This window comes from Petromyzon marinus, chromosome 1 (genome assembly GCF_048934315.1).
Source record: "Petromyzon marinus isolate PM22_M1 ecotype Great Lakes invasive population chromosome 1, UKy_Petmar_22M1.pri1.0, whole genome shotgun sequence".
NCBI lineage: Eukaryota > Metazoa > Chordata > Hyperoartia > Petromyzontiformes > Petromyzontidae > Petromyzon > Petromyzon marinus.
This window is the reverse complement of record NC_133667.1, coordinates 29,221,216-29,242,161: the sequence shown is the minus strand read 5'-3', so window position 1 is coordinate 29,242,161 and position 20,946 is coordinate 29,221,216. Positions and strand designations below refer to the sequence as shown.

Here is a 20,946-nt window from a genome sequence, read left to right as displayed (position 1 = left end):
CTTCCTCAATGCCATCCTGACGTTCTGAACATCAGATAATTACGTATAAATATTATTATTCACAATAAATAATAATCTGATGTTTCGCGAAAGCCTATGTGTTCATCAGATTATTACGCCGCTGTCTCACCAACTTCCTTTTTACTTACTCTTTGGTACTTTCGGTAAAGTCACGTAGGTATAAAATAAAATAAATCACGACGTTTCGGGCGCAACACAAGCGTCCAACATCAGGTGGGAAAGCATGGCCTGCTGCTGAGGCAGACTGTTTTACTGTTGGATAAAGTTTAAAATGATAAAAAACGCCCCCTAAAATGTCAATTTACATTGCCAACAAATGCAAAGACATTTCTAAAATTCGAAATGTAGGATTAAGGAGATTCTATACTGCAAATCTATTTTTAAAGCTGTTGCTGCTTTTATATTGTGTGTATGTTTAAATGCTATGTTTACAGCAGCGCAGAATGAAAAATTCGCTTCATTCTACTTGACTATACACTGAAACATTATATGTACAAATATTTAATGTGTGAATATAAATTACATTTAAATAAAGGAGCGCTCTTTTAGTTCCCAAACAGCTCCGTTGGCAATAGTACATTGCACTATGGTAGGCAACTTGTAAAATTGGATGTTGGAAATGTAAAATTAAGTTGAACACAACATGTTTCTGCTGTGCATCACGGATCTTTTTCGCAAAAAGAATGTTTTGTCATTTCCACCCAGTCTCATCTCAGCGGGGCTGTCGGTGTCACGTCAACGCGAGACGAAGAATCTGTCGGGGCCTCTCGCAGAGCGGTGCAGCCCTTTCTTCGTGTCGGAGAACAGCCCGTGGAAGCGGATAACACTGGGTTACCTCGTCAAGATCTCGTCAAGTGACTCAGTCCACAGTAGCGGGCATCACTTCACCACCCATCATCTTGCAGAGAGGAGAAATATTACCCAAATGACAGCTGGAATTTAGCCACGTTCAGTGGGGAAGCAATTTGAACACAATTTTGCTTTTCAGTCCCTGGTGATTGGCCTGAGACCATTAATTCTCGCACCTAGAGAGGCTGGTTTGATCACAGGTTCTCAGCAGTGCCAGCTCAGCACTGAGGCACCCGGCCACCACACAATTTAGAACTTATTTTAATATAACGAGCTTGTCACAATCCTTGATCATAAGTACACTGTAAAAAAAAATACAGCGATATTTGTAAGCAAGGATTGATTGGTGGAGGCAATTTTTTAAAAAAAATGTGATTTTATCACACATGTACAATAATAAAATGTTATAATACTGTTCAGCCCTGAGTCAATCTGTTGGCTGAAGGCTTCCCTACAGTGTCAGTTGTGGGGGTTGTTTAATTATACTACGCCACGTTGGTGAGTGTGGGTTTGTAAATCCGTCGGCTCTGAATTGGAACTCAGCTAGCCGAGTTAATAGCCCAGTGTGCTAACCACTGCGCCACTGTTCCACGCACACACACACTAGCATACAAATATACATTTAGAGACATTTTTTTATCATGACAGCAGTAAACAAAATGATCACAGGTCAACGTTTTACAACAGCTAAATTGTCCCCAGGGATATTAACGAAGGCTACAATTTACATTTAGATTAATTTCGTGTAAGGGAGTGTTTAATGCTTGGGTTCAATTGATTTTTACGTGAATATATTATTTGACCAGATCTCACACTACATAACTGAGGCACAATTAGGATCAGATTATTAATCTATGGCCTCGACATCACCCATTTGTATTACCGTAATTTTCCAATGTGTAGGCGTATGAGAGCAAAACAAGCCTACCCAATGTATTACGCAATATAAAATTGCGTCATACTATATATTATATATACTGCGTAAAGGTGTATTTTTATAATGTTCCTAAGCCCCCTGTCACCAATCCACACTGACCAGCGTGGTGAAGTATGGTCAAACAACCCGCATAACTAAAAGGTCCATCCAGTAGTGAATTTACAAATGTCTGTAAATTATTATAGACTAGCATATTTCCAAACTCATAACAGCAACACAATCTTTATTTCATTCTGTGCAATGTATTACGAATGGATTGTCGAACTTGGGACACTATATATGATAAATGCCGTGTGTGTTATATACACACAATGTATACAATTACTTTGCCAGTCATTAAATGCTTGTTGGGTCCAGATGTCCTTGTAATGAGTTGCTGGGAATTGCTTTCAGCCAAAACTACAGCAAGCACATGAATGACTGCTTGCTTCAACAAAAAAAAACACATTCAAAAAAATCGTCAGAATTTAAATTGTCACTCATTATCAAAGCGACACATGCAGGATACCATAAGCACCGCCGTTTGCATATATGAGCTGAGAATTACCCTCTGGAGTGCAATTGTGCCGTTAAGTTAACGTTGCATCGGGCGCACAGCGGCACGTTGCTGTGGATGGGATTGTAATCAAATACGCCATTAGGGAATGAGCTGAAACACTCGGTCTAAACCACGTGCACTTCGAGTCCACTCACTAAAAACACTCCCCCCCCCCCCGTTTGCATGACGACGCCCCGACCGCACGGTTCTCAACAAATGCGCAGCTCGGGAGGGATAAAAAAAAAAACGATCACCTTCGTGGAGGGAACAAACAAACCAAAAAAATTACGCAAACTGATAAGAATCCAAATCTGTAAGGGGATATTTGTCGTGGGTTTCAATGTGAAGTTGGTGAAGAGTCACAATGGCATCGTTCCCTTTCAAGGGCAAAAGAACACTAACGAATAAAACTAGGAGCGTGAGTTGTGTGTGCGTGTGTTTTTTTTTTTGACACAGCGATGATTGTCGAAAAAGCAATGAGTTATCTTGCATGAAGTAAAAATCGCCGCTATGAGAGTAGCACGCCAATCCAAGGGCACAGCGATAGCACCTTTAATGGGTGCAATGTCATTGGGATGATTTCCATTGTTCATTATGAATGAAATAAATATTTTCGAGTGGTAGCCAGCGATTTTTCCGGAACAACACTTGGCGTTCAAAACGCGGCCGTGCTCTCTACACAGCGCACGTGTCACCACAAAAAAATACATACATGCTGAAACGAACCAAGTGGCGCAGCAGGAAGAGTGAGCGAGTGGCTCGCAAACGGAAGATTTCAAGTTCAAATCCTGGTTGGGTTTCGATTTAAAGCGTTCGTGACTGCAAGGATTCATCGTCTTTCGGTAAGGTCACGTAGAATGAGAATAAAATAATTTTATTTTATTATTTTATTCTCATTCTACGTGACCTTACCGAAAGAACCAAAGAACCTGGTTGGGTTGTTGACTAAGCCCATCATCATTCCGGGGTGAATGGGGGTTAATAAAATGAGTATCGCCTCATGGTGATGTTAGCAGCGGTTGTCCAATAGATAGACCCCGCCAAAGGTATGTGGACTACTACCACTAGCTCAGGGCTGTAAACAAGAGGCGAGCACTGCCTTGATGGTCATTTGAGCAATAAATCACGAACTTGTATTTATCTTCGTAAGTGGTCCATGCAAATTGTTACATTATGCAATTATGCACGCATAATGTTATAGAACACAGTAATTATGGTAAGACTGCAGTGGATATATGTCGTAATTAACATCTGCGCATGCTACATAAAATGTATAGCGGTACTGCACAAGATTGAATTCATGTCAAATTTATGTCTCGCATATATACTACACTATGCATGCTACAGATCACGGGGCATATTTAAATACGCGTCCATAACCCATATTTTAAAAGCCCAATTGATGTATATATTTACTCAGTAAAGTCTCACTGAGTCCCAAAAGCCAACCTAGGACCTGACTTGCACCTGCGAGGTTCAGTCAATTTCCTTAATGGATATTATTGTGTATACGGTTAGACTGGGATTGCTCGGATGGAGAGCCAGATTGTGCCGCGTGTTGCTCAGCACAACGTCCGACGTTTTGCTCCACGTGCTGGGAGCTTCTTCAGAGAAAGTTAGCCGCTCAGTTCAGCTCCCGAAGAAGCTCCCAGCAGGCAGAGTGAAACCGTTGGACATCGTTGCCGAACAGTCACGCGATGCAACTCGAAAACACGTGGGAGAGCGAGGTCAGAAATCCGTTTACCTAAATGTTTACTCCGGGGAATTCATATCTCTGCAGGTGGGTTTCTCAATAGCGTGATGTGCTGTTGCTAAGCTGCTGGTATTACAAGGATGTGCCCGCATAAATAACCAAAATTAGGATTAAGTTAAATGCTTCAACTTAATTGGCTGCACTGGAGACATGAAACGACACGTAACAATTTACGATCGTAGGTGCCTCGGGTAAAGTATGCCAGTGAAAACTTGATTTGTTTGAATAAAGTGTTCATATAAGCGTACACACACACACACATATAACCATGATAAAACATTGGATAATTTTACTTGCAAATCAGGCATTCTATAATGGGTCAGAGAAACGTGCAACATATCTGCAAAATGTGCAGGAACTGTCAAGCAACTTTCTCCTACTTCCTTAATGATGCAGTGAATATTTGATTCGTCCTGCTGTGCAAAGGGTTTCTGAGGAAATCATTTTTCAAACCACCGGACTTTGCCACTCACCTAGCGCTGTCTCACGAAATGAGTCTTTCAAGATCCTTTACAGTCAACAATAGGGGCTATTTTAAATACCTTTGATGGCTTTCTGATATTTTTACATTGCAAATATGCACGTTTGAAAGGCCATTTTGTAACTTGGCGGGGGGGGGGGACGCACAAGTTACTTCAGCATCAGCGAAGAGAAAAAAAATTACAGTTTTCTATACCCATGATTTAGAACGGTGCACGACGGCTTAACTCACCAGCCATACCCCCCATGGGTTATTTGAGTTCAAAAACAAATTATGATTCGGGGCCACTATTTAATTCAGGAATTGAATATTTGCATTATCCTTTTGACCATCTCGCTTGCAGTGTTTCGGTTAAAAAAATGTCATCAGTTTTAGTAGTTGTTGCGCAGTTCTGTTCATCCCGTATCGCGTAAATGGTGACATTACGAGCCGATCGTTTTTGCATCGCGATGCCGGAAACCTGTGGTCCAGCAGCACCCGTGAAGGCAGAGGGGGTTGGTGGCTCACACAAACGTTGGGCCCACTTTCCCTCCTGGAGAATGTGCTCCAGATAAAGCGTGGACGAAGTAGAATCTGTCCCTTCCCGTGTTTGTATGGGATATAGCCAGTGCCGGATTGTGCTCGCAGCAAAAGTAGCTACACATGCTACGGGACCCGCACTTTCAAGTGCCCCGCGCTAATCAATTCCGGTTCAGTGATCCTGCACTTGCTCTATCACTATAGTACTATACCGCCTTCGACTTTTATGAACGACTGGGTGTTTAAGGTTAGCGATTTGTCGTATTATTTGGCTGTATGGGAAATGAAAAAATACAATTACTTTACTATGCAAGTAAAAAATGTGTTTGAATACTTACGTTTTTATTTATTTAGGGACCCTTTATAACATTTGCTACAGGCCCCCCACTAACTTAATCCGGTACTGTATAGAGTGTTGCGTGTTGCTTCACTTTCCTCCCACGTGTGAACTAATTAATTGACCGATAACACCTTCATATAGAGGACCGCAGAGCTTGGGGGAGACGTTGTCTCTCTTCGAGAGCGAGTGACCAACTCTGTCGCAATGATTCCCATTACGAATTTGTATGAATTTAAACGCATAAGTACCTATATTCTTGGTTCTTTCGGTAAAGTCACGTTGAAGGGAAACAATAAAATAATAAAATATATATAAAACAATAAAATTCTCAGTCATCATCAGGTGTGAAAACCAACGGCCCTTGCCATGAAAACCAACGGCTCTTTCCGTTGGTTTTCACACCTGATGATGACTGCTTGTGTTGCAGTCGAAACGTCGTGAGAATTTTATTGTTTTATATATATTTTATTATTTTATTGTTTCCCTTCAACGTGACTTTACCGAAAGAACCAAGAATATGAATCACTGCAGTCACGAAAGCTTTAAATTTAAAAAAAACATCAGTACCTATATACGCGATGCCATGCATGCATTGTGAGCCCTGGCAATTGAGATGTATTGTTTAATAGATGCTCTGTTACACCGTAGACAATAGCACGCTCATTGTTTTACTCTTTAAACATTCTCAGATTGTTGTTTCATCTGGATTTTCTTCATTGTGGGAAAAATGTAAATAATTTAAGCAATAATATAAACGCAAATATATATATTAAATCAGGTACCTTTACGTATTAATATAATGCTTGCAGTAAAATGGTTGGAAGGTTACATTCGACATATTTGTGAACTTTGTTGCAACTCAAATCTGATCTTCCTACATATACAGAATACGCTTAGACTCCCCTTCCCCAACACCCGTAACATTGTGCCTCCTCTGGTTGGCTGCTCGGTCGCGGTGACGTCACGCACTGCAACCAATCGGCGTGCGCGACGGGACCATCATTAACATAATTTAACATAATTTATGCGTCTCGCGGCGTGGCTGGCTGCTTGCTACACACGTTCCGTCAACGCGATGGCAGAACAACAGCAACAACAAAAAAACTTCCGATGTTAAAATAAAGGCGAGTCGCCCTATCCGTGCAATCATTAATCGTCCTGTGCTGCAAAATGCAACGTTATTTGCAACTCACCGCGCCGCCTTACGAACGGGTTCTCTTTTCGAGGCCCGTTCATTGGGGCAAAGTGATCGTAAGTCGAAGACACTCGTTGCGAAAACACGGAGGTGAACAATTCCGTGCAAACAAACTGCGTCTTCTTCTTGGTTGTTTCGGTGAAGTCACGTAGAAGGGAAATAATAAGAAATAAAACATTAACACAAAGTGCTTCTTGCAAACGCCGACTCGTACTGGCTAAACGAAGCACGCAACGATTTGCTTGGGCGGAGCGAGCGGTCCTCCGCCAGCTGTAAATGAGTCCTCGGATCACCGCTGGGAGGGCGTCTGTGTTGAGAGTGTGTGTGTGTGTGTTGAGAGTGCGTGTGTGTTGAGATTGTGTGTGTGTGTGTGTTGAGACTGTGTGTGTGTTGAGATTGTGTGTGTGTGTGTTGAGACTGTGTGTGTGTGTTGAGACTGTGTGTGTTGAGACTGTGTGTGTGTGTGTTGAGATTGTGTGTGTTGAGACTGTGTGTGTGTGTTGAGACTGTGTGTGTTGAGATTGTGTGTGTTGAGACTGTGTGTGTGTTGAGACTGTGTGTGTGTTAAGATTGTGTGTGTGTGTTGAGATTGTGTGTGTTGAGACTGTGTGTGTGTGTTGAGACTGTGTGTGTGTATGTTGAGACTGTGTGTGTGTTGAGATTGTGTGTATGTGTGTTGAGATTGTGTGTGTTGAGACTGTGTGTGTGTGTTGAGACTGTGTGTGTTGAGATTGTGTGTGTTGAGACTGTGTGTGTGTGTTGAGACTGTGTGTGTGTTAAGATTGTGTGTGTGTGTTGAGACTGTGTGTGTGTGTTGAGACTGTGTGTGTGTATGTTGAGACTGTGTGTGTGTTGAGATTGTGTGTGTGTTGAGATTGTGTGTGTGTGTTGAGACTGTGTGTGTGTTGAGATTGTGTGTGTGTGTTGAGATTGTGTGTGTGTGTTGAGATTGTGTGTGTGTGTTGAGACTGTGTGTGTGTTGAGATTGTGTGTGTGTTGAGTGTGTGTGTGTTAAGACTGTGTGTGTGTTGAGAGAGAGTGTGTTGAGACTGTGTGTGTTGAGAGTGTGTGTGTGTTGAAAGAGTGTGTGTGTTGAGATTGTGTTTGTGTTGAGTGTGTGTGTTGAGAGAGTGTGTGTATTGAGATTGTGTGTGTGTTTAGATTGTGTGTGTTGAGACTGTGTGTGTGTTGAGACTGTGTGTGTGTTGAGACTGTGTGTGTGTTTGTGTTGAGAGTGTGTGTGTTGAGTGTGTGTGTGTTGAGAGTGTGTGTGTGTGTGTGTGTGTTGAGACTGTGTGTGTGTGTGTTGAGAGTGTGTGTGTGTTGAGTGTGTGTGTGTGTGTGTTGAGACTGTGTGTGTGTTGAGAGTGTGTGTGTGTTGAGACTGTGTGTGTGTTGAGAGTGTGTGTGTGTTGAGATTGTGTGTGTGTGTTGAGAGTGTGTGTGTGTTGAGATTGTGTGTGTGTGTTGAGACTGTGTGTGTGTTGAGACTGTGTGTGTGTTGAGATTGTGTGTGTGTGTTGAGATTGTGTGTGTGATGAGATTGTGTGTGTGTGTTGAAACTGTGTGTGTGTTGAGACTGTGTCTGTGTTGAGAGTGTGTGAGTGTGTGTTGAGATTGTGTGTGTGTTGAGATTGTGTGTGTGATGAGAGTGTGTGTGTTGAGATTGTGTGTGTGTGTTGAGATTGTGTGTGTGTGTGTGTTGAGATTGCGTGTGTTGAGATTGTGTGTGTGTTGAGAGTGTGTGTGTTGAGATTGTGTGTGTTTGTGTGTTGAGTGTGTATGTGTTGAGTGTGGGTGTGTGTTGAGACTGTGTGTGTGTGTTGAGACTGTGTGTGTGTTGAGACTGTGTGTGTGTGTTGAGAGTGTGTGTGTTGAGACTGTGTGTGTGTTGAGACTGTGTGTGTTGAGATTGTGTGTGTGTTGAGATTGTGTGTGTTGAGATTGTGTGTGTGTTGAGATTGTGTGTGTGTGTGTTGAGTGTGTGTGTGTTGAGATTGTGTATGTGTTGAGATTGTGTGTGTGTTGAGACTGTATGTGTGTGTTGAGAGAGAGTGTGTGTGTGTTGAGATTGTGTGTGTGTTGCGATTGTGTGTGTTGAGATTGTGTGTGTGTTGAGAGTGTGTGTGTGTGTGTGTTGAGATTGTGTGTGTGTTGAGATTGTGTGTGTGTTGAGATTGTGTGTGTGTTGAGACTGTGTGTGTGTGTGTGTTGAGATTGTGTGTGTGAGTGTTGAGAGTGTGTGTGTGTGTGTTGAGTGTGTGTGTGTTGAGATTGTGTATGTGTTGAGATTGTGTGTGTGTTGAGACTGTATGTGTGTGTTGAGAGAGAGTGTGTGTGTGTTGAGATTGTGTGTGTGTTGCGATTGTGTGTGTTGAGATTGTGTGTGTGTTGAGAGTGTGTGTGTGTGTGTTGAGATTGTGTGTGTGTTGAGATTGTGTGTGTGTTGAGATTGTGTGTGTGTGTTGAGACTGTGTGTGTGTTGAGACTGTGTGTGTGTTGAGATTGTGTGTGTGAGTGTTGAGAGTGTGTGTGTTGAGATTGTGTCTGTGTTGAGATTGGGTGTGTGTGTTGAGACTGTCTGTGTGTGTGTTGAGAGTGTGTGTGTGTGTTAAGATTGTGTGTGTTGAGATTGTGTGTGTGTTGATATTGTGTGTGTGTTGAGAGTGTGTGTGTTGAGATTGTGTGTGTGTTGAGATTGTGTGTGTGTTGAGATTGTGTGTGTGTTGAGACTGTGTGTTGAGAGTGTGTGTGTTGAGAGTGTGTGTGTGTTGAGATGGTGTGTGTGTTGAGATTGTGTGTGTTGAGATTGTGTGTGTGTGTTGAGAGTGTGTGTGTTGAGAATGTGTGTGTTGAGAGTGTGTGTGTTGAGAGTGTGTGTGTTGAGATTGTGTGTGTGTGTTGAGAGTGTGTGTCTTGAGGGTGTGTGTGTGTTGAGAGTGTGTGTGTGTTGACACTGTGTGTGTGTTGAAAGTGTGTGTGTGTGTTGAGTGTGTGTGTGTGTGTTGAGACTGTCTGTGTGTTGAGAGTGTGTGTGTGTTGAGACTGTGTGTGTGTTGAGAGTGTGTGTGTGTTGAGACTGTGTGTGTGTTGAGAGTGTGTGTGTGTTGAGAGTGTGTGTGTGTTGAGATTGTGTGTGTTTGTTGAGATTGTGTGTGTGTTGAGATTGTGTGTGTGTGCTGAGAGTGTGTGTGTGTTGAGAGTGTGTGTGTTGAGATTGTGTGTGTGTGTGTTGAGAGTGTGAGTGTGTTGAGAGTGTGTGTGTGTGTGTTGAGACTGTGTGTGTGTTGAGACTGTGTCTGTGTTGAGAGTGTGTGTGTTGAGAGTGTGTGTGTGTGTTGAGACTGTCTGTGTGTGTTGAAAGTGTGTGTTGAGTGTGTGTGTGTTGAGAGTGTCTGTGTGTTGAGAGTGTGTGTGTTGAGACTGTGTGTGTGTTGAGAGTGTGTGTGTGTTGAGACTGTGTGTGTGTGTGTTGAGAGTGTGTGTGTGTTGAGAGTGTGTGTGTGTTGAGATTGTGTGTGTGTGTGTGTTGAGATTGTGTGTGTGTTGAGATTGTGTGTGTGTGCTGAGCGTGTGTGTGTTGAGAATGTGTGTGTGTGTTGAGAGTGTGTGTGTTGAGATTGTGTGTGTGTTGAGATTGTGTGTGTTGAGACTGTGTGTCTGTGTTGAGACTGTGTGTGTTGAGACTGTGTGTGTTGAGACTGTGTGTGTTGAGATTGTGTTTGTGTTGAGATTGTGTGTGTGTTGAGATTGTGTGTGTGTGTTGAGTGCGTGTGTGTGTGTTGAGTGCGTGTGTTGAGACTGTGTGTGTGTGTTGATTGTGTGTGTATTGAGATTGTGTGTGTATTGAGTGAGTGTGTTGAGACTGTGTGTGTGTTGAGAGTGTGTGTGTGTTGAGAGTGTGTGTGTGTTGAGATTGTGTGTGTTGAGAGTGTGTGTGTGTTGAGATTGTGTGTGTGTGTGTTGAGACTGTGTGTGTGTTGAGACTGTGTGTGTGTTGAGATTGTGTGGGTGTGTTGAGATTGTGTGTGTGTGTGTTGAGATTGTGTGTGTGTGTGTTGAAACAAACTGTGTGTGTGTTGAGACTGTGTCTGTGTTGAGAGTGTGTGAGTGTGTGTTGAGATTGTGTGTGTGTTGAGATTGTGTGTGTGATGAGAGTGTGTGTGTTGAGATTGTGTGTGTGTGTGTGTTGAGATTGTGTATGTGTGTGTTGAGATTGCGTGTTTTGAGATTGTGTGTGTGTTGAGAGTGTGTGTGTTGAGATTGTGTGTGTTTGTGTGTTGAGTGTGTATGTGTTGAGTGTGGGTGTGTGTTGAGACTGTGTGTGTGTTGAGACTGTGTGTGTGTTGAGACTGTGTGTGTGTGTTGAGAGTGTGTGTGTTGAGACTGTGTGTGTTGAGACTGTGTGTGTTGAGATTGTGTGTGTGTTGATATTGTGTGTGTTGAGATTGTGTGTGTGTTGAGATTGTGTGTGTGTGTTGAGTGTGTGTGTTGAGATTGTGTATGTGTTGAGATTGTGTGTGTGTTGAGACTGTATGTGTGTGTTGAGAGAGAGTGTGTGTGTGTTGAGATTGTGTGTGTGTTGCGATTGTGTGTGTTGAGATTGTGTGTGTGTTGAGAGTGTGTGTGTGTGTGTGTGTTGAGATTGTGTGTGTGTTGAGATTGTGTGTGTGTGTTGAGATTGTGTGTGTGTGTTGAGACTGTGTGTGTGTTGAGACTGTGTGTGTGTTGAGATTGTGTGTGTGTGTTGAGAGTGTGTGTGTTGAGATTGTGTCTGTGTTGAGATTGGGTGTGTGTGTTGAGACTGTCTGTGTGTGTGTGGAGAGTGTGTGTGTGTGTTAAGATTGTGTGTGTTGAGATTGTGTGTGTGTGGATATTGTGTGTGTGTTGAGAGTGTGTGTGTTGAGAGTGTGTGTGTTGAGATTGTGTGTGTGTTGAGATTGTGTGTGTGTTGAGACTGTGTGTGTTGAGAGTGTGTGTGTTGAGAGTGTGTGTGTGTTGAGATGGTGTGTGTGTGTTGAGATTGTGTGTGTTGAGATTGTGTGTGTGTTGAGAGTGTGTGTGTTGAGAATGTGTGTGTGTTGAGAGTGTGTGTGTTGAGATTGTGTGTGTGTTGAGATTGTGTGTGTGTGTGTTGAGTGTGTGTGTGTTGAGATTGTGTATGTGTTGAGATTGTGTGTGTGTTGAGACTGTATGTGTGTGTTGAGAGAGAGTGTGTGTGTGTGTTGAGATTGTGTGTGTGTTGCGATTGTGTGTGTTGAGATTGTGTGTGTGTTGAGAGTGTGTGTGTGTGTGTGTTGAGATTGTGTGTGTGTTGAGATTGTGTGTGTGTTGAGATTGTGTGTGTGTGTTGAGACTGTGTGTGTGTTGAGACTGTGTGTGTGTTGAGATTGTGTGTGTGTGTTGAGAGTGTGTGTGTTGAGATTGTGTCTGTGTTGAGATTGGGTGTGTGTGTTGAGACTGTCTGTGTGTGTGTGGAGAGTGTGTGTGTGTGTTAAGATTGTGTGTGTTGAGATTGTGTGTGTGTGGATATTGTGTGTGTGTTGAGAGTGTGTGTGTTGAGATTGTGTGTGTGTTGAGATTGTGTGTGTGTTGAGATTGTGTGTGTGTTGAGACTGTGTGTGTTGAGAGTGTGTGTGTTGAGAGTGTGTGTGTGTTGAGATGGTGTGTGTGTGTTGAGATTGTGTGTGTTGAGATTGTGTGTGTGTGTTGAGAGTGTGTGTGTTGAGAATGTGTGTGTGTGTTGAGAGTGTGTGTGTTGAGAGTGTGTGTGTTGAGATTGTGTGTGTGTGTTGAGAGTGTGTGTGTGTGTGTTGAGGGTGTGTGTGTTGAGAGTGTGTGTGTGTTGAGACTGTGTGTGTGTGTGTTGAAAGTGTGTGTGTGTGTGTGTTGAGTGTGTGTGTGTGTTGAGACTGTCTGTGTGTTGAGAGTGTGTGTGTGTGTTGAGACTGTGTGTGTGTGTTGAGAGTGTGTGTGTGTTGAGACTGTGTGTGTGTTGAGAGTGTGTGTGTGTTGAGAGTGTGTGTGTTGAGATTGTGTGTGTGTGTTGAGATTGTGTGTGTGTTGAGATTGTGTGTGTGTGCTGAGAGTGTGTGTGTGTTGAGAGTGTGTGTGTTGAGATTGTGTGTGTGTGTTGAGAGTGTGTGTGTGTGTGTTGAGACTGTGTGTGTTGAGAGTGTGTCTGTGTTGAGAGTGTGTGTGTTGAGAGTGTGTGTGTGTTGAGACTGTCTGTGTGTGTTGAAAGTGTGTGTGTGTATTGAGTGTGTGTGTGTTGAGAGTGTCTGTGTGTTGAGAGTGTGTGTGTTGAGACTGTGTGTGTGTTGAGAGTGTGTGTGTGTTGAGACTGTGTGTGTGTTGAGATTGTGTGGGTGTGTTGAGATTGTGTGTGTGTGTGTTGAGATTGTGTGTGTGTGTTGAAACAAACTGTGTGTGTGTTGAGACTGTGTCTGTGTTGAGAGTGTGTGAGTGTGTGTTGAGATTGTGTGTGTGTTGAGATTGTGTGTGTGATGAGAGTGTGTGTGTTGAGATTGTGTGTGTGTGTGTGTTGAGATTGTGTATGTGTGTGTTGAGATTGCGTGTTTTGAGATTGTGTGTGTGTTGAGAGTGTGTGTGTTGAAATTGTGTGTGTTTGTGTGTTGAGTGTGTATGTGTTGAGTGTGGGTGTGTGTTGAGACTGTGTGTGTGTTGAGACTGTGTGTGTGTTGAGACTGTGTGTGTGTGTTGAGAGTGTGTGTGTTGAGACTGTGTGTGTTGAGACTGTGTGTGTTGAGATTGTGTGTGTGTTGATATTGTGTGTGTTGAGATTGTGTGTGTGTTGAGATTGTGTGTGTGTGTTGAGTGTGTGTGTTGAGATTGTGTATGTGTTGAGATTGTGTGTGTGTTGAGACTGTATGTGTGTGTTGAGAGAGAGTGTGTGTGTGTTGAGATTGTGTGTGTGTTGCGATTGTGTGTGTTGAGATTGTGTGTGTGTTGAGAGTGTGTGTGTTTGTGTGTGTTGAGATTGTGTGTGTGTTGAGATTGTGTGTGTGTGTTGAGATTGTGTGTGTGTGTTGAGACTGTGTGTGTGTTGAGACTGTGTGTGTGTTGAGATTGTGTGTGTGTGTTGAGAGTGTGTGTGTTGAGATTGTGTCTGTGTTGAGATTGGGTGTGTGTGTTGAGACTGTCTGTGTGTGTGTGGAGAGTGTGTGTGTGTGTTAAGATTGTGTGTGTTGAGATTGTGTGTGTGTGGATATTGTGTGTGTGTTGAGAGTGTGTGTGTTGAGAGTGTGTGTGTTGAGATTGTGTGTGTGTTGAGATTGTGTGTGTGTTGAGACTGTGTGTGTTGAGAGTGTGTGTGTTGAGAGTGTGTGTGTGTTGAGATGGTGTGTGTGTGTTGAGATTGTGTGTGTTGAGATTGTGTGTGTGTTGAGAGTGTGTGTGTTGAGAATGTGTGTGTGTTGAGAGTGTGTGTGTTGAGATTGTGTGTGTGTTGAGATTGTGTGTGTGTGTGTTGAGTGTGTGTGTTGAGATTGTGTATGTGTTGAGATTGTGTGTGTGTTGAGACTGTATGTGTGTGTTGAGAGAGAGTGTGTGTGTGTGTTGAGATTGTGTGTGTGTTGCGATTGTGTGTGTTGAGATTGTGTGTGTGTTGAGATTGTGTGTGTGTTGAGATTGTGTGTGTGTTGAGACTGTGTGTGTTGAGAGTGTGTGTGTTGAGAGTGTGTGTGTGTTGAGATGGTGTGTGTGTGTTGAGATTGTGTGTGTTGAGATTGTGTGTGTGTGTTGAGAGTGTGTGTGTTGAGAATGTGTGTGTGTTGAGAGTGTGTGTGTTGAGAGTGTGTGTGTTGAGATTGTGTGTGTGTGTTGAGAGTGTGTGTGTGTGTGTTGAGGGTGTGTGTGTTGAGAGTGTGTGTGTGTTGAGACTGTGTGTGTGTGTGTTGAAAGTGTGTGTGTGTGTGTGTGTTGAGTGTGTGTGTGTGTTGAGACTGTCTGTGTGTTGAGAGTGTGTGTGTGTTGAGACTGTGTGTGTGTGTTGAGAGTGTGTGTGTGTTGAGACTGTGTGTGTGTTGAGAGTGTGTGTGTGTTGAGAGTGTGTGTGTGTTGAGATTGTGTGTGTGTGTGTTGAGATTGTGTGTGTGTTGAGATTGTGTGTGTGTGCTGAGAGTGTGTGTGTGTTGAGAGTGTGTGTGTTGAGATTGTGTGTGTGTGTTGAGAGTGTGTGTGTGTGTGTGTGTTGAGACTGTGTGTGTTGAGAGTGTGTCTGTGTTGAGAGTGTGTGTGTTGAGAGTGTGTGTGTGTTGAGACTGTCTGTGTGTGTTGAAAGTGTGTGTGTGTATTGAGTGTGTGTGTGTTGAGAGTGTCTGTGTGTTGAGAGTGTGTGTGTTGAGACTGTGTGTGTGTTGAGAGTGTGTGTGTGTTGAGACTGTGTGTGTGTTGAGATTGTGTGGGTGTGTTGAGATTGTGTGTGTGTGTGTTGAGATTGTGTGTGTGTGTGTTGAAACAAACTGTGTGTGTGTTGAGACTGTGTCTGTGTTGAGAGTGTGTGAGTGTGTGTTGAGATTGTGTGTGTGTTGAGATTGTGTGTGTGATGAGAGTGTGTGTGTTGAGATTGTGTGTGTGTGTGTGTTGAGATTGTGTATGTGTGTGTTGAGATTGCGTGTTTTGAGATTGTGTGTGTGTTGAGAGTGTGTGTGTTGAGATTGTGTGTGTTTGTGTGTTGAGTGTGTATGTGTTGAGTGTGGGTGTGTGTTGAGACTGTGTGTGTGTTGAGACTGTGTGTGTGTTGAGACTGTGTGTGTGTGTTGAGAGTGTGTGTGTTGAGACTGTGTGTGTTGAGACTGTGTGTGTTGAGATTGTGTGTGTGTTGATATTGTGTGTGTTGAGATTGTGTGTGTGTTGAGATTGTGTGTGTGTGTTGAGTGTGTGTGTTGAGATTGTGTATGTGTTGAGATTGTGTGTGTGTTGAGACTGTATGTGTGTGTTGAGAGAGAGTGTGTGTGTGTTGAGATTGTGTGTGTGTTGCGATTGTGTGTGTTGAGATTGTGTGTGTGTTAAGAGTGTGTGTGTGTGTGTGTGTTGAGATTGTGTGTGTGTTGAGATTGTGTGTGTGTGTTGAGATTGTGTGTGTGTGTTGAGACTGTGTGTGTGTTGAGACTGTGTGTGTGTTGAGATTGTGTGTGTGTGTTGAGAGTGTGTGTGTTGAGATTGTGTCTGTGTTGAGATTGGGTGTGTGTGTTGAGACTGTCTGTGTGTGTGTGGAGAGTGTGTGTGTGTGTTAAGATTGTGTGTGTTGAGATTGTGTGTGTGTGGATATTGTGTGTGTGTTGAGAGTGTGTGTGTTGAGAGTGTGTGTGTTGAGATTGTGTGTGTGTTGAGATTGTGTGTGTGTTGAGACTGTGTGTGTTGAGAGTGTGTGTGTTGAGAGTGTGTGTGTGTTGAGATGGTGTGTGTGTGTTGAGATTGTGTGTGTTGAGATTGTGTGTGTGTTGAGAGTGTGTGTGTTGAGAATGTGTGTGTGTTGAGAGTGTGTGTGTTGAGATTGTGTGTGTGTTGAGATTGTGTGTGTGTGTGTTGAGTGTGTGTGTGTTGAGATTGTGTATGTGTTGAGATTGTGTGTGTGTTGAGACTGTATGTGTGTGTTGAGAGAGAGTGTGTGTGTGTGTTGAGATTGTGTGTGTGTTGCGATTGTGTGTGTTGAGATTGTGTGTGTGTTGAGAGTGTGTGTGTGTGTGTTGAGATTGTGTGTGTGTTGAGATTGTGTGTGTGTTGAGATTGTGTGTGTGTGTTGAGACTGTGTGTGTGTTGAGACTGTGTGTGTGTTGAGATTGTGTGTGTTGAGAGTGTGTGTGTTGAGATTGTGTCTGTGTTGAGATTGGGTGTGTGTGTTGAGACTGTCTGTGTGTGTGTGGAGAGTGTGTGTGTGTGTTAAGATTGTGTGTGTTGAGATTGTGTGTGTGTGGATATTGTGTGTGTGTTGAGAGTGTGTGTGTTGAGATTGTGTGTGTGTTGAGATTGTGTGTGTGTTGAGATTGTGTGTGTGTTGAGACTGTGTGTGTTGAGAGTGTGTGTGTTGAGAGTGTGTGTGTGTTGAGATGGTGTGTGTGTGTTGAGATTGTGTGTGTTGAGATTGTGTGTGTGTGTTGAGAGTGTGTGTGTTGAGAATGTGTGTGTGTTGAGAGTGTGTGTGTTGAGAGTGTGTGTGTTGAGATTGTGTGTGTGTGTTGAGAGTGTGTGTGTGTGTGTTGAGGGTGTGTGTGTTGAGAGTGTGTGTGTGTTGAGACTGTGTGTGTGTGTGTTGAAAGTGTGTGTGTGTGTGTGTGTTGAGTGTGTGTGTGTGTTGAGACTGTCTGTGTGTTGAGAGTGTGTGTGTGTTGAGACTGTGTGTGTGTGTTGAGAGTGTGTGTGTGTTGAGACTGTGTGTGTGTTGAGAGTGTGTGTGTGTTGAGAGTGTGTGTGTGTTGAGATTGTGTGTGTGTGTTGAGATTGTGTGTGTGTTGAGATTGTGTGTGTGTGCTGAGAGTGTGTGTGTGTTGAGAGTGTGTGTGTTGAGATTGTGTGTGTGTGTTGAGAGTGTGTGTGTGTGTGTTGAGACTGTGTGTGTTGAGAGTGTGTCTGTGTTGAGAGTGTGTGTGTTGAGAGTGTGTGTGTGTTGAGACTGTCTGTGTGTGTTGAAAGTGTGTGTGTGTATTGAGTGTGTGTGTTGAGAGTGTCTGTGTGTTGAGAGTGTGTGTGTTGAGACTGTGTGTGTGTTGAGAGTGTGTGTGTGTTGAGACTATGTGTGTGTGTGGAGAGTGTGTGTGTGTTGAGATTGTGTGTGTGTGTGTTGAGATTGCGTGTGTGTTGAGATTGTGTGTGTGTGCTGAGCGTGTGTTGAGAATGTGTGTGTGTGTTGAGAGTGTGTGTGTTGAGATTGTGTGTGTGTTGAGATTGTGTGTGTTGAGACTGTGTGTCTGTGTTGAGACTGTGTGTGTTGAGACTGTGTGTGTGTTGAGACTGTGTGTGTTGAGATTGTGTTTGTGTTGAGATTGTGTGTGTGTTGAGATTGTGTGTGTGTGTTGAGTGCGTGTGTGTGTGTTGAGTGCGTGTGTTGAGACTGTGTGTGTGTGTTGATTGTGTGTGTTGAGATTGTGTGTGTGTATTGAGTGCGTGTGTTGAGACTGTGTGTGTGTTGAGTGTGTGTGTGTGTTGAGATTGTGTGTGTATTGAGATTATGTGTGTGTTGAGATTGTGTGTGTTGAGATTGTGTGTGTGTGTTGAGTGCGTGTGTTCAGACTGTGTGTGTGTTGAGTGTGTGTTGAGATTGTGTGTGTGTTGACATTGTGTGTGTTGAGAGTGTGTGTGTGTTGAGATTGTGTGTGTTGACATTGTGTGTGTATGTTGAGATTGTGTGTGTTGAGCGTGTGTGTTGAGATTATGTGTGTGTGTTGAGATTGTGTGTGTGTTGAGAGTGTGTGTCTTGAGACTGTGTGTGTTTTGAGAGTGTGTGTGTTGAAACTATGTGTGTGTTGAGACTGTGTGTGCGTTGAGTGGGTGTGTTGAGATTGTGTGTGTGTTGAGATTGTGTGTGTGTTGAGATTGTGTGTGTGTTGAGATTTTGTGTATGTGTTGAGATTTTGTGTGTGTGTTGAGAGTGTGTGTGTGTTGAGAGTGTGTTGAGTGTGTTTGTGTTGAGGTGTGTGTGTGTTGAGACTGTGTGTGTTGAGATTGTGTGTGTTGAGACTGTGTGTGTTGAGACTGTGAGTGTGTTAAGTGTGTGTGTTGAGTGTCTGTGTGTGTGTTGTGTGTGTGCTGAGTGTGTGTGTGTGTTGAGTGTGTGTTGAGTGTGTTTGTGTTGAGGTGTGTGTGTTGAGACTGTGTGCGTGTGTTGAGTGTGTGTATGTTGAGACTGTGTGTTTGTGTTGAGTGTGTGTGTTGAGACTGTGTGTGTGTTGAGTGTGTGTTTGAGATTGTGTGTGTGTTGAGACTGTGAGTGTGTTAAGTGTGTGTGTGTTTAGATTGTGTGTGTGTGTTGAGTGTGTGTGTGTTGTGTGTGTGTTGAGTGTGTGTTGTATTGAGTGTGTGTGTGTTGAGTGTGTGTTGAGTGTGTTTGTTTTGAGGGTGTGTGTGTTGAGACTGTTTGTGTGTTGAGTATGTGTATGTTTAGACTGTGTGTTTATGTTGTTGAGTGTGTGTGTGTGTGTTGAGACTGTGTGTGTGTTGAGTGTGTGTGTTGAGATTGTGTGTGTGTTCAGACTGTTTGTGTGTCTTGAGAGAGTGTGTGTGTTGAGTCTGTGTGTTAAGACTGTGTGTGTGTTTAGATTGTGTGTGTGTTGAGATTGTGTGTGTTGAGATTGTGTGTGTTGAGATTGTGTGTGTTGAGATTGTGTGTGTGTTGAGATTGTGTGTATTGAGATTGTGTGTGTGTTGAAAGTGTGTGTGTGTTGAGATTGTGTGAGTATTGAGATTGTGTGTGTTGAGACTGTGTGTGTTGAGACTTTGTGTGTGTTAAGTGTGTGTGTGTTTAGATTGTGTGTGTGTTGAGTGTGCGTGTGTGTTGAGTGTGTGTGTTGAGACTGTGTGTGTGTTAGGTGTGTGTTGAGTCTGTGTGTGTTGAGACTGTGTGTATGTTGAGATTGTGTGTGTTGAGATTGTGTGTGTTGAGACTGTGTGTGTTTGTTAAGTGTGTGTGTTTAGATTGTATGTGTGTTGATTGTTTGTGTTGAGACTGTGTGTGTATGTTAAGTGTGTGTGTGTGTTGAGTGTGTGTGTTGAGAATGTGTGTGTGTTGAGATTGTATGTGTGTTGAGATTGTGTGTGTTGAGACTGTGTGCGTTGAGACTGTGCGTGTGTGTGTTAAGTGTGTGTGTGTGTGTTTAGATTGTGTGTGTGTTGAGATTTTGTGTGTGTGTTGAGACTGTGTGTGTGTAGAGATTGTGTCTGTGTGTTGAGATTGAGTGTGTTTTGAGATTATGTGTGTGTGTTGCGATTGTGTGTGTGCTGAGATTTTGTGTTTGTGTGTTGAGATTTTATAAAGTGTGTTGAGAGTGTGTGTGTGTTGAGAATGTGCGTGTGTTGAGACTGTGTATGTTGACATTGTGTGTGTTGAGACTGTGTGTGTTGAGACTGTGCGTGTGTTACATTTGTGTGTGTTGAGTGTGTGTGTGTGTGTTGGGTGTGTGTGTGTTGAGTGTGTGTTGAGTGTGTTTGTGTTGAGGGTGTGTGTTGAGACTGTGTGTGTGTGTTAAGTGTGTGTATGTTGAGACTGTGTGTTTGTGTTGAGTGTGCGTCTGTTGAGACTGTGTGTGTGTTGAGTATGTGTTGAGATTGTGTTTGTGTTGAGACTGTGTGTGTGTCTTGAGAGAGTGTGTGTGTTGAGTGTGTGTGTTAAGACTGTGTGTGTGTTGAGATTGTGTGTGTGTTGAGATTGCGTGTGTTGAGATTGTGTGTTGAGATTGTGTGTGTGTCTTGAGATTGTGTGTGTTGAGATTGTGTGTGTGTTGAGACTATGTGTGTTGAGACTGTGTGTGTGTTAAGTGTGTGTGTGTTTAGATTGTGTGTGTGTCGATTGTGCGTGTGTGTTGAGTGTGTGTGTGTTGAGACTGTGAGTGTGTTAAGTGTGTATGTGTTTAGATTGTTTGTGTGTTGAATGAGTGTGTGTGTTGGGTGTGTGTGTGTGTGTTGAGTGTGTGTCTGTTGAGTGTGTGTTTAGTGTGTTTGTGTTGAGGGTGTGTGTGTTGGGACTGTGTGTGTGTTGAGTGTGTGTATGTTGAGACTGTGTATTTGTGTTGAGTGTGTGTGTGTTGAGACTGTATGTGTGTTGAGTGTGTGTTGAGATTGTGTTTGTGTTGAGACTGTGTGTGTGTCTTGAGAGAGTGTGTGTTGAGATTGTGTGTGTTTAGACTGTGTGTGTGTTGAGATTGTGTGTGTTGAGATTGAGATTGTGCGTGTGTTGAGATTGTGTGTGTGTTGAGATTGTGTGTGTGTGTTGAAAGTGTGTGTGTGTTGAGATTGTGCGTGTGTTGAGATTGTGTGTGTTGAGACTGTGTGTGTGTTAAGTGTGTGTGTGTGTTTAAATTGTGTGTGTGTTGAGTGTGCGTGTGTGTTGAGTGTGTGTGTGTGTTGAGACTGTGAGTGTGTTAAGTGTGTATGTGTTTAGATTGTGTGTGTATTATGTGTGTGTGTGTGTGTTGAGTGTGTGTTGAGTGTGTTTGTGTTGAGGGTGTGTGTGTTGAGACTGTGTGTGTTTGTTTAGTGTGTGTATGTTGAGACTGTGTTTTTGTGTTGAGTGTGTGTGTGTTGAGACTCTGTGTGTGTTGAGTGTGTGTGTTGAGACTGCGTTTGTGTCTTGAGAGAGTG

At 43.2% G+C, this 20,946-nt stretch overlaps 1 protein-coding gene and 1 long non-coding RNA gene across 3 annotated transcripts in view; one reads left to right on the top strand and one right to left on the bottom strand.

The window, feature by feature from the left end:
* Window positions 1–2,754, top strand: part of LOC142924374 (uncharacterized) — a 68,586-nt gene extending 65,832 nt beyond the window's left edge. The window contains exon 3 of the long non-coding RNA XR_012941603.1: window positions 727–2,754. This is a non-coding gene — a long non-coding RNA (uncharacterized LOC142924374). The remainder of the gene's footprint in view (window positions 1–726) is intronic.
* LOC116939517 (nuclear receptor ROR-beta-like) overlaps window positions 1–20,946 on the bottom strand; it is a 188,579-nt gene that overhangs the window by 129,269 nt on the left and 38,364 nt on the right. The window lies entirely within an intron of this gene.